General features: G+C 41.7%; 1 protein-coding gene across 5 annotated transcripts in view; it reads left to right on the top strand.

Moving 5' to 3' along the window:
* The window catches only part of ZMIZ1 (zinc finger MIZ-type containing 1), a 307512-nt gene that overhangs the window by 21144 nt on the left and 273501 nt on the right, over positions 1-12867 (top strand). The window lies entirely within an intron of this gene.

Here is a 12867-nt window from a genome sequence, read left to right as displayed (position 1 = left end):
AAATATCAGTATTGTCCTGGGAATAACATGGGCATGTTGCAGCAGAGTAGCCTTATACCTGAGGTCTACAGGAGGAGAACTTGCTTGGCTTCTGCCAGTGTTCGGTATTGCTGCTTCAGCTGTCATAGTGTGGGTAAACACACTTCACTAATGGGGTCCCATGTACATCTCGTGAACCTGGGCAGCTTACGCTTTGTTCATATGTCTTAAGGATGGTATATAGAACAACAAGCAAGATGCAACACCTTTGTCCTTAGCCTTTGGAATTTGGTCATACTGAAATGTTGGTTTCAACCGTGGAATCTTCCAGAGTTTGCCACCTACCCCTCTCCTGGTCAGAGGTCCTGCTCAGGGTTTTCCATTTCCTTAATGATGCAAAATCCAGTCTGATAATAGTTAAACATCTGAAAAAAAGGCAAGGTCATGATTCAGGCGTTCATTTGACTAAGTGTTTTGGACTTGTTACGTGTGCAGCAAGTATGTCATCCAAGAAAATTGTCAGCTTCTGTGTATTTGGGAATACAATAGGACCAAGTTAGATGTGCCCCTTCTTTTTTTTTGGGGGGGGTGGGGGTGGGGTGGGGTGGGGGGGTGGGCGTGCAGTGCGTGGAGGTGGGCATGAGGGTGTGTGTGACAAATGACCAACAGGACCCTGATATACCTAGAGCTTTGAGCTGGATGTGGTTAGACCTTTTTCCTGTAGTGAACTCCTCCAGAAAGGCCCAAAAGCTTTTAATCTCTGAAAGCGAGATTTGATTTGAGTAAGTGCTGGAATAATTAACTTTTTAAATAGAAAAAAATGCAAAGCAGCTAGATAAGAAAAATGGAAATAAAAAGTTTATGAGCAGCTTGCTGTTTTTTGCTCTGTTTCTGCAGGTGGGTTTTAACTCAAGAGCAGATTTTATCCAACTTGGTGAATTTCTGAGTTGCATAAAACTCTATGCAGTCCTGTCAGTCCCTGAGAAACTCCTTCCATTTCCTCTGAGGCTCAGCTGTGTTTGCACTCTGTTCCTCATTATAGTCTGTTCTTCAGCTGTAGGCACCAAGCTGCTTTGCTATGACTCTTACCTGCTGCAGACAGTATTTAAACCTCTTTCTTTAGTATGCTGAAAAGCTCTCCATGAAAATGAACAGTCCCCTTGCATAGGGGTTCACTAGTCCAGTCATTTCTGAAAGCAACATAATGTGTAACACATTAATTAAATACTGTCTTGCATGTCTGTAACTTCTGTTGTTCCTGAATTTCTTGAGCAAAGGCATTTTTAATATGTTTAGTGTATTTGTGAATACTTGCATACGATACACACTTGTACCAATGAATATGGTCTTCATAGAACAGGGATTGCTCTGTTTTTGTGAAGAAATCTACTGCAGCATGATTAGTTCAACAGGCCGCTGATACCTACTCGCAGATACAGAAATCTTCTCACTAGCGTAGAATTAATGTTTAGAAAGAAATTAGCCATGGGATGTAACAGAACACTTTTGCCCACTTAAAATGGTGTTGAGTCATACCATCAAGGCTTTTAACTTGCTTATTTGCATTGCAAACTTGTTATGAAGTCTATCATTTTCTCTTGTGGAAGTATCTTGGGGAAATTGAACTCTCTTCTTCACTTGACATTTGCACAATAAGTTTCTGATGTTTGAGGAGTGTTGGTCACAATCTTTGAGCTCTACCGGTATGGTAATAGAAGGAAAAAAAATCATAGTAAAGACATTTGTGTCATGTGATGATATCCACTCTTCTGGTTTTATTTTGTGCTTTTTCTTTAAGTATGACTAGAAATTCATGGAGGGCAGCTAAACCAATGGGAGCAAAGCAAACCATTATGGTGGGCTTGGTCACCTTGTTACTGAAATGTGCTCTGAATCTCCTTACTTAATGATGGCAGAGGCAAAGCTTGTACAATAAGATAATTTAACCTGATGAAACTGAGTGGGTTTTGTTTGTTTGTAAAAACCTTTTATTGTGTAATTAATAACTGTCATTATTTAATTGTAATACAGTATCATTATGAAGAAAAGTTTCTACTGCTTCAGGTTAGTACTTGGGGAGATTTAGTAATATAGTTAGTGGAAGAGGGTAAAATGGATGTGTGATTCTTGTGTGATGTTTTGAGGATTTTTGTACTTATAATCACATGTATGTGGACTTGTATGTTCCTGTGAGTTGAACAGGTAGATGCCATTCAGATGCGTGCTGTATCTGTTAAGTCGTGTGCAACACCGCAGTGTGTGTGCTGTCTGCTTCCAAATGCTGGAACGTGTCTGCGCTCTTAGTTGGTGTCTGCTGTTTGCCCCTATAATAAATACAGATACTAAAAGCCATGGAGTTCTGGTATCTATGTGTTGTTTCCCTCAAAGAGCTGGGGTCTGAGTACTTCGTTGTATGAAGGATAGATCACAGCTCCAGTGCTTTAGATGATAAGCCAGGTGACAAGACCCCTTGTAGTTCACTAGTTACTAGTAGTAGTATTACAGCAGCACTTAATCTTCACCCAAGGGTGGACTCCCACTATGGTAATCACTCTGCTCATTCAAAGCAACAGACAGTCTGTGCCCCAAAACTTCTAGTTTGAGGCAACAGTTGTGGAAGGAGAAACGGGCACTCACAAGAGACATGATTTGTCCCAAGTCATGCCAAAAACAGAAGCGTCAAGGACAGAAAACAGCTCTTAACTCCTGCTCCAGTGCTTTGTCTGTTGTCTGGTGAATTCAGCAGATGCACCAAGGCACTTACTCCAGGGTGGATTTCTTTTGGGATGAGGTACTTAACTAATAGTTGTGAGTTAAAATGACAGGCAGCTTTTTTCTGTCTCATTATTGTTCTCTCTTTTCCATATTCATGTTAGACTCTTTCCATATTTAGTGTTTCAGATTTTATGGAAATATTGCTAGTCAAGTGCTACACTTGTGAGAAGGTGAAATGAGGACAAAACACAGGGGACAGATCAGAATCTTTATTCTCTGCTGCTGCATGTAATTTATAAAATGTATTAATCTGGTTTCATTCATTCACTGAACCATTTTGCACTCCGTGTCTCTGCTGCTTTGCCTTCATTTTAACTGGTATGAAGCCAATTTTGTTCAATGAAAACGACTCAACATAGCAAGAAGGTTTAGCCCTTGTACCTTTTTGTCAGAGATCTTGAGGGTCTTCCCCCTAAAAGTTGGGAGGAGTGCAAGTAGTGGTGTTAGACTTAAATCGATTTCATTGCAGAGCTTTCCCTGTCATAATGATCAGTTTGCAGCACAAATCTCATTGATTTTTCACAGCCCTGTGGAAAAAAAAAACCCAACAACAAAACCCCCACCAAATAACCCGAACAAACCACAGCTGATGAACAGCACTGGGAGAGACTCAGGAGACACTGATTTTTTGGCTGGTGAGAGTAGCCATGGCTGTTGCCCCCTTTTCTTGCTGGCTTCTCTTAAGCCTTTTCCATTAAGCCTAGCTTTTAGCTAGAAGCAGCCTGGAAATTCAGTGGTACCCATGAGAGACTGGGAGCTCCTGAGAAGACAGAGAAAGGGCAGCACTGCAGTGACGGAGAGAATAATCTTGCTGGGGTCAGCAGTGCCCCATCAGTCGGGGCATGATCATCACCAGAGCTGCTAGAGAGCCCCGCTCTGGGTGGTGGGGCTGGCGAGAAAGCAGGGCTGCCTGCGCTCCTGCTCACAGCCTGACACCGCGGCTTACCTTTTGTAAACTCAGAGCCAGAATAATTGGTGCATCGCAGACTCACAGATTGCCTCCTCCCCCCACACCCCCTTTTTTAAAAAAAAAAAATTCTTCCCTTTCCTCCCCTGTTACAGGCTTTTATAGCTCTTTCCAGGGCAAAGCCAGAGAAATGAACTATAGGTTTCTAGAAAGGACAAAACAACACGTGATACTGGAAATTCAAGGATTCTCTCCATAACTGTGTGTTAATTGTACTTCATGTTCAAGCTGTCTGCTTTATTTTTACATTCTGATTCTGGCAGAGTATTGTCCCTCTTCTGACCCCTTTTTGTCTACTCTTATGCAAGGTGTATTTAAATAGCTGGATTGTAAATCTGGTTCTGGAAAACTTCCTACCTCGCCTGCCATTCCCCTTGATACTACTATTCTTGTTTAGCCAATGTGGAGAATTAACTGCAGCAGTAGTGGGGCTGCCGTGTGCCTTCTGGCAACAGCCTGTGCTGCTTTTGGCCATTGCTTTCCATCTACTATCAGTTATCCACATATGTCAAACTTTTATACGCTCTGAGTTTTTTATGCACCACATTTTCTGAGCCTGACTATATTTTCGAAGCCTGGTGTAGCCGTACTGGAAACTCTAGGTACAGGCAATCTGTCACTGGCAATAACGTGCAATATTGTATGTTGTACAAGGAAAAGCTATAATTGTGGAAGCATAGGGGGATTAACAGTGGACTGTTGAAATTGCTAGTTGTTCTCAACTAAACATTTGTTGGAATACCAAAGAATTTTAAAAATCATTGGACTGCCTGTTAGGATGCCACCTTTTATTATTTCAGTTATTTACTTTTGAAAGATTTGCTTTTCTACTGAGGTTAAACATAAAGCATTATATTCTTTCCAGATGGAAGATGTTTTTCTGATTCTGTTCGTCATAAAATTCAAATGCAAAAACATAAAAGCATAGGGGCGTTTACAGAAAATGTGAATTTTGGTCTGGTTTTGAGATGATTTTTTTTCCTCTCCTGCCCTTACTGTCTACATGGGGTTCTCGAGAGTAGGAGTTTCTGTGTACCCAGAGAAACTGGAATCCCATAAGAATTAACTTGAGGATCTGGCAAAAGATTTTGTTCACTCCACCTTTGCAGTCTGAATACCCAGAAAAGAAAACAGTGATATTTAAGGCTTGTCAAGAGCAACGTTCTGACTAGTTTTGTTAGACTGTTGTTTGAAAAAAAACTAAAAAAAACCAAACCCAGAGAGACAAAGTAAAACCCAAGAAAACCTACCCCAAAACAAACCAAAGTGAAACATGTAGAAGATAAACAGCAGAGATGTCAGCCATTTCAGCAAAGGAAACAGGCACAATGTGACAGTTTAAGAGCTGCAAGTTAGGAAATACCAGGTAGAAAAAGGCTTTAGCTATTCTAGGCATATTGGTCTGCAGGAGAAGAGTTTAGAGGTTAAAACAACCACAAAAGAACATATTAATGGTAGGGAAAATACTGTCTGCTTTATTGTCAGTCATTGTATGTGACTAAAAATAAGTACTATTGTGTAAGGTGATATATAAATACCTTAGTTGATGTTCTAATACAGATGCAAGCTTTCAGGAAAACTGTAGGATGGACCAGGTAAGGGCAGCAAATGTATGTCATTTCAGTTCTTACTTCTACTTTGGGTAGTGGAAGTCCTTTAGCTCAGGGCAAAGGAAGGAGTTGTGAGATGGTCATCTCTTAGCACGTTAGGAGTGAAGTCTTGTAAGATTACTGAAGCAATATAACTTTGCCACCAGCTGAGGGGAAGATTGAATTCCTGCCCCTGTGTTTCCACTGCATCCCTTGAGTAGGTTCAGGTCTCTTAGTTAAGTATTTAGCTATTCCCCCTTAACACGTACTAGGTAGGTATTTAGCTGAATCAGCTCACTGAACTGTCAAGAACCCCCGCCCTACTAAGTTGGTTCTTTGCTGAGTTAACGTGAATAGGTTTCTACAGTCTGTCGAGTGCCAGAGCCAACACAAGGTTGGCAGCAGAAGAGCATGGCCAGGAGTGGGACCAGCTTTTAGGACAGCAGTGAGCCATTCAATTGTCTCATTTGCAAAAAACCTTACTCTTTCAGCTTGATTTTGCATGCAGCGTTAAGAACAGGAGCTTCACAGTATGCATTCTCCGTATTTTCCCATATGTGTGTTATGGTCCTCAGAAGCATGGTTGGCCGGATCACAAAGTGAAGACTGCAGGAGAGGGAAGCACAGATGAGGCCATGGAGAAACTCACTTTGCACAGCACTCTTCTTCCTGTATATTGCCTTCCCCACAGCTTCCCTATGGTGGGCATCCTCTGAGTACTCCCAAATCCCTTCAAGAGGCAGGCAGGTTATTTTAAACTGCCAGCAGACTTCAGCTAATTTGTTTGGTTTTGCTTGTCTGGTTCAGTACTTGTGGTTTTTTTCCCCCCACAGAAGAATGGGGGCTCAGTAATCACTGATCTCCAGCTGATGGCTTGTATGAACTGGGGGCAGCAGGATCTCCAGCCAGCTGAGCTGAATGCCACTGAGGATGGCAGTGTGAGCCCTGGGGGAGGCACACACAGGTTATCAGCACATGCAGTCAGTCGGAGCCCAAAGTCCACTTGGGGATATTACATGTCTGCTCAGTGTCTGCAGAGTCCTGGTTTGCTGCTTCTGCACCTGCAGGCTGCAAACTGGTTTTGCCATCTGCCTGAGGCACGGAGGGGCCTCCAAGAGCAGGATTGCTTGGTCCAAATGCATCCGAGAGCTCTCGGTTTCCCCCTCACAGTCTGACAGAGAAGCCAAGTCTCACGCAGTCCCATCTAATGCTTCCTTGCCGTGCAAAGGAGACCTCCCTGCATGCCTGCAGCTGCTGCAGGGCTCTCCTGCAATGTGTCAGTGGTGTCCACAAGAGAAGATGGGCACGAGGATCTGCAGGAGAGGGTTATTCCCGCCTCATGCAGCTTTGTGACATCAGCCTGGAAGGAGCACTGTGTGGCTTCTTGCCGAGGCCAGTGGGCAGATTGAAAAGCAGCCCCATGCAGGGATCTTTTCTGCCCATCTGCTGCAAACTGTGCTCTTCACAAGCTAGGTTTGGGAAGGAGCCCCCATCACTGGAAGTGTTTGTGTGCAGCCAGGTCTTAGACCAGCAGCTACCCTTCCCTGACCTGTTCTGGTACAGGAATGGGGCTAGCCGGTGGTAAAGGACTACACGCATGTGCCTTCCGTGTGTGTGCATGGCAGGGGATATATTTGGAGGCAAACTAGATTTAGAAATGAAGAGATCAGAATATGGTGTCTGGTTTGGCAAGGAAAATGTCAAGATGCGGTATCGGTGCCTGTGCCTTTTGTAGGCTGGAACTAATTGCTGCAAAAAACCCTTGCAGGGACTCAGTCCTTTTAAATAACGAGCATACATGTTAATCCTTGTTATTCCCCACATCTTTTTAATTGCTTTCTCCTGCTAAATGTAAAGGATTTGAAAGACACAGTGAGGGTACAGCTTTTGGAGATGTGAAAATGTATGCATTTGTGATGGTTCTCTTTCACAATCCAAGCACGTGTTCCAAAGGATTATAAAATCTGAGTTGATAATGCATTTCGGCAATGTTGCCTTGTCAAAAATGCTACCAGTTTCATGGTAACGATTAATTGTTGGATTTCAAATGGTGGGGATGTCTGAACACCATATGTGGTTGCACGTGGTGAGCTCTGCTGCTGCTGGGGTGGGAGGATGTCAGCCGCTTTTGAAAAGAAGTTCCTACTCGGGAATGACTTTGACACTTACAAAGTTAAGAGAGGAGATTATGCATGGTAAGAATCAAATTTCTGGCCCCATTTAGTTGCTGTAGGAATTTTGCCACTGGCTTCAGTCCATCAGTGATTTCGCTAATAAATTTAACATGCAAAAGAAGATCCAGTCAGTGGCTCTGAGGAGTTGATGGGAGGGGTGTAAAAGATTGCTTAGTAAATGAGAAGAGGTAGCTGTTCCAGTTGCGTTTGTGTTTCGCTTTTCTGTAGCAGAGAAGAAAACTTTCTCAATATTCAGTGTGTGTTTTATTCCTTTCAAAGCCTGCGGAGTTCACATGACTGTTGGGGAACCCTATAGTTTTAACATTGTAATTGTAATAAAATGAGGATATGAAGAAATATGCCGTGACATGAAATGTTACTGCAAAAATTCCTGAAGTTTAAATTGTTCTTTTCACTCTATTATAATATCTAACAATACTATTATACAATTTGCAGTTGTACAATGGTGTTAAATAGAAATTATTTCCATTAAGGAATATCATAATAAATTGTTCATGAATATTATTACTTCTGATCAGCTATGTGTATAGTCAGATATCTCATTAGAATTCTAAAGATATAATTTTGTACCATCAATAAGCATGTGTCTTTTTACTTTTTTTTTTTTTTTTAGAGTAGCCATTATTACAATGTTTTTGACACAGGAACAGCAAAAACTTAAAATTTGTATTATTCTGTTATCACAAATTTCTGGTTTCTGGTTCAGGTCATTGAATGCTATTTAATAGTGTGATTGGAAATTAGGGTCTGAATTGACACTTAATGATAAAATATATTTACTTTGTACCTTTTCAAATTGCTTCTAGTTATAAATAGCTTATCTAGAAGGCAGTAAAGCCAATCTTTCAGGCATTTTTGATGTAAGCAATCCTAACTTTACCACTGTGGTATGTATTCCAGTAGCTTCAAGATTTCTTTGTCATTCTAGGGGCCATATTAGTATGTGGGAACAGGTTGCCTTTGCCTGGAGTGTTTACTATCAAAATAAGTTGGGAAGAATATTCAATGGTTTCATTGCTTTTTTGCAGATGAATACTGCAGGTGCAAAAGCACCCTGTAGTTTATGTAGTAATGCATGGCCGAGCCAAAGGCTGACATCCCTGTTTTCCTACATCCACACCATTCATTGACTTAGCTTTAAAATTTAGAAAGAAATCATTGAACTCTAAACATTTCAGTCCCATTGATCCACATACAAAACCTGTTCTTTCTCTGCTCCAGCCCAGCACTTCTACACAGCTCTGCAACCCACAAATTGGTATGAAGTGGTAGAACTACTTGAGTGAATGTATATATCCCGCTCATCAGATAAATTAGCATCTTTTAAATGGAGCGTATGGCTGCAACTTATGATGTAATGTGCCAGTTGTTTTATGTCTCTTGATTAAAGTTTTGAAAATGCACTGAATTTTTGTAGAATAAATTGTGTTTAGAAAATCTGAATTGAAATCTATAAGCAATCTGCTCTCACTTGATGAGAATTTAGTCATTATTCCTTCAGCCATAAACTTACTGAGACTCTTTCTGTATCCTCTAGGAGTGCTTTTTGGAAAAAGTTGATATATAAGATTTTATCTGTTATTCAAGGATTAAAGTAAGATTATAATCTGTCCTTAGTTGGCTATACAGCTAAATGTACTGTGTTTTGTAAGTATGTATTGTCTGAAGTGGTTGTGGCTTGTCTTTTCTATAAATATTAATGAAAACCTGTGCTTAATTCTTCTGCACTTTGTCTTTTTGAACACATTTTAGTGTGCTGTTAAATAAATGTTAGCTGCCAAAATATTATATTTTCAGTTGATTTTGTGTATTTAAATTTCCATTGAAGTGTTTTGTGTATCAAGTGGAGGCAAAGAAGTTGGCTTTTATAAATAACATGCTGCTTTATTCCAGGTTTTAATCAAGCTCAAAATTAGTCCTGTGCTTTTCAGTATTCTTGGTATTCAGGTAGAGAAGGGGTGTCAGTGGATTTGGTTCCCTATCACGGTGAAACTCTTTTCAGCAACTGTGTTATACTACGGAACAAAAACCTGCTGTTGTAAATAGTGGGGTTTTTTCTGTAGTCCACTAAGGGTGCTTTCATGTTTATGCTTAAGTTTATGCACTGCTAGGCAGATCCTCCTGAGAGTCTATACCCCAGTTCTTCATAGGACTCTCGTTTTATGTTAAATACCTCTTCTACCGCTCCTCAAATAACATCATCCTCTCAGCTCTGTTACCAACTTACAAAGAAGTCTGCCAAGGTAAATTATTTGTTTTGTCTCTGTTGTATTTCTGCGGGGGTAGTTTAGCCCATTGTAGTAAAAATTTAAATCAAGGCAGACTCTAATACCCTCAAAAGTAGTAGAGAATGTGGCTCAGTGCTGGTCATGAAACACAATATGGTTATTGTACAACCATAATGAGTTTTAGTCCACTGTCTTGCAATAAAAGTGTCTGGTGGTAGCATATCACCATGCCTTAGGCCTGGTGCTCCTGTGCTGCGTCCCAGGACGTGCTCTCCTGGTCGAGTGCTGGGAGCAGGCTGCACGTGCTGTTCATGGGATGGTAATCACTTCCAGACAAACAGCAAGAGAAAGGTTTTGGAACTTTGGGAGAGAAAAGCAGAGGTCCAGAATAATTTGCCCGTCCTGTGACAGAGTCTCTCTTCCAGGAAGGATGACAAGAAGGAGTAGATGTGAAAGCGGAATCAATTCTTTTGATAGCTAAAGTCTAGATTTTCTCCCTGGAGTTTCTCAAAAGAAAGAGCTATATAACTGTAGAAATAATGTGTTGGTTTTTTGTGGTGCGTGTTGGGGTTTTTTTTCGGGTTTTTTTTTTTTTTTTTTTTTTTTTTAATAGCTAAAGCTTTGGTATACATACTACAACATATTCTGTTTACGGAGTTTAGTTTTCAGTCCAGGAATCAGGCCGATAGTGAAATGAACGTCGCTTGCACCTCATCAAGTGCTCAGTTATCTCTTTCTGTCCAGTTTATGAAAAAAAGCAAATGACATCATGTCCCTACATAGCTGAAACACATTCTTTTTCATTCCTCCTATCCCATTTGAGGGTGTTACTAAGTTTGGTCAAAAAAGGAATAGTTAAAAGTGATTGCTCATCTGTTGCCAAAAGTGAGTATGACTATGCTGGTTTTTCCTCTTCTGCTTTTGAAATACGTAGTGACAGAAGTCTAAGGTGCCATAATGATCTTAAATGCCTGTCCCTGCCTGTGGAACTAATTTGCCTATCCTGCTATCACCTGCAGGGAGCAGAGGGTTTGGGAGTGGTAATGTCTCTAATTAATGCTCTAATAGAAAATTTATGGAGAGCTAAACAGCAGTTGTCTACAAACGTAATGGTGGTGGTGTCATCCCTGGTTCATTCTTGCTTTAAGAGCTGCTCATGCCACATGAACCTCTAGAACCAGGACAGGGTTAGCAACAGCTCTGCGCTGAAATTAGTGAAAATTCATGAAAATTGCACAGGTTAAAGTTACCTTCCTCAAGTTATTTGATTTCCCAATTATAATTGTGTTATGGGGGGGGGGGGGGGGGGAAGGCTGCTCCTTGTAGGAACGCTCTGCACCACCTCCTGTGTGCTGCAGTTCATATGCTCTCAGCTCACCCTGGGGGTCTGCGCAGTCGTGGGGATGCGGTCACGGTTGGGTTCTGCTGTCAGCATGGCAAGCGTGCCTGGAGGGATTGGATGGTACCTGAGGCAGTTCTTCCCTCTGCTTCTGAGAGCTGGCCAGGTTTTCGCTTGGAAAAGGATACGTCTTTAAATGCTGACAGCTGTTCTTTGAAAGTGAAAGATTTTGGTGTTAGCAAGGGCCTAAGCAGAGGGGATGCTGCTGCAGGGTCTGCATTATAGCAGACTTCAGGTGATGGGATGAGGGCAGAGGGGACACGCTGAAGTTAATTTCCAGCTTGCAGCAGAGGGTCTCGTGAGGCTGCGTACCCACCCTGAGTTCTTGCTCTGTGTAGTGCCCCTGCCAGATTTTTTTGTGACCAGCTGGTTTCTGCTCTCCTGCCAGGTCATTTAGACCCTGGCTGAGCACTCACAGAAGCCGAGAGGTTTTCACCGAGGACCTGTCCTTTATCCTCACCAGCTGTGGGGCCAGCACAGCCCACGCACCCAGCCCCGGGCCAAGGCTCTTAGCCTTGCCCTCCCGCGTCAGAGGAGCACAGGTGATGGCAGGTAAGGGGCAACAGACTTCACCTGGCCTTTTTGTTTCCTTTCCTGGTGGCTGTGGGTGCTGATCCTTGCAGAGTGGCAGCTATAAAATTAGATAATCAGTTAATTACTGGTAAATTAGCCTTGCGTCTTTGCAGAGAACAAATACAGTATTTATGTAAAGGTTGTTAGGACTTTTTCTCTTTTTAATTAGCAGAAATAGATGCAAAATGAATGATGATTAGACAGCTGATGAATTCAGTAGTACAATTATGCCTAAAGCTATGCCCGGTACTTGGTGATGGATGCTCTGAGCAATCAAAGAAACCTATTTATATAATTTATTTATTAACAAAAGTTAGAAATAAACCAGGCCTGTGTATGTTACAAGTATATCAACTTTGATGCCTGAGAAAACCTTTCTAAAACTCAGTAATACAAATATTTTAAAAGTACTTTGTTTAATTTGGAAAAAAAAACCCAAACAAAACCACAAACAAACCCCAGAATTGTTACTGTAGTAACTGTTAACTTTTAGGTTTCTATGAAAGGCTGTTCTTTAAAACTAGATAACAAATCCTGAGCATTCACTAGAAATGAGTAAGGATTCTTCATGACACAGGAATTGTAAAAACGAATGTGTTTTTCTTCTTCCTCCTTTCGGGTAGTCTGTAGTCTGAGCTAGAAAAGCAGAGGAAATTACAGAGCCCTGGGTGTCCGCTCTGGGAGGCTTTAAGAAAATGCAAGTCATGATGAGCAGCTGCCTTGTATGCAGCCAGTTGGGAAGGCTAAACTGATTAGTCTGTAAACACTAGGAGATGGTAAGTGTTGGTGTCAAAGGGACTGTGACAGTCATCAGTATGTGGTTTATCTCAGGCTGTCGTTTGAATGATGGCTCTCCCCCACAGAAGCAGTTTTATGGCTTTGCAGAGGTATCATCTGAGCCCAGGCTGACAGATCCAGCTCTGGTCTAAGCAGCTTCCCAGTTTGCTGTTTTGCACTACCAACTCTTGGCTTTTCATGAACAAGCCTGTTATTTTCTTCTCACCAACCAGGCATTACAAACATAAAATTTACTAGCCCTAACAGTGGAAACTGGCACTTGCCCATTTGCAGAAGAGTATTAGGAACAGAGAGTCCCTTCGGGGGGAAAGCGTGGGGGCTGCTCACAAGAGCAGCAAGCGGGCACTTCCTCTCCCATGTTTGC

This window comes from Falco biarmicus, chromosome 9, assembly GCF_023638135.1.
Source record: "Falco biarmicus isolate bFalBia1 chromosome 9, bFalBia1.pri, whole genome shotgun sequence".
Classification (NCBI taxonomy): Eukaryota; Metazoa; Chordata; class Aves; order Falconiformes; family Falconidae; genus Falco; species Falco biarmicus.
Note: the sequence above shows the minus strand (reverse complement) of the source record. Positions and strands in the feature narration are given on the sequence as shown.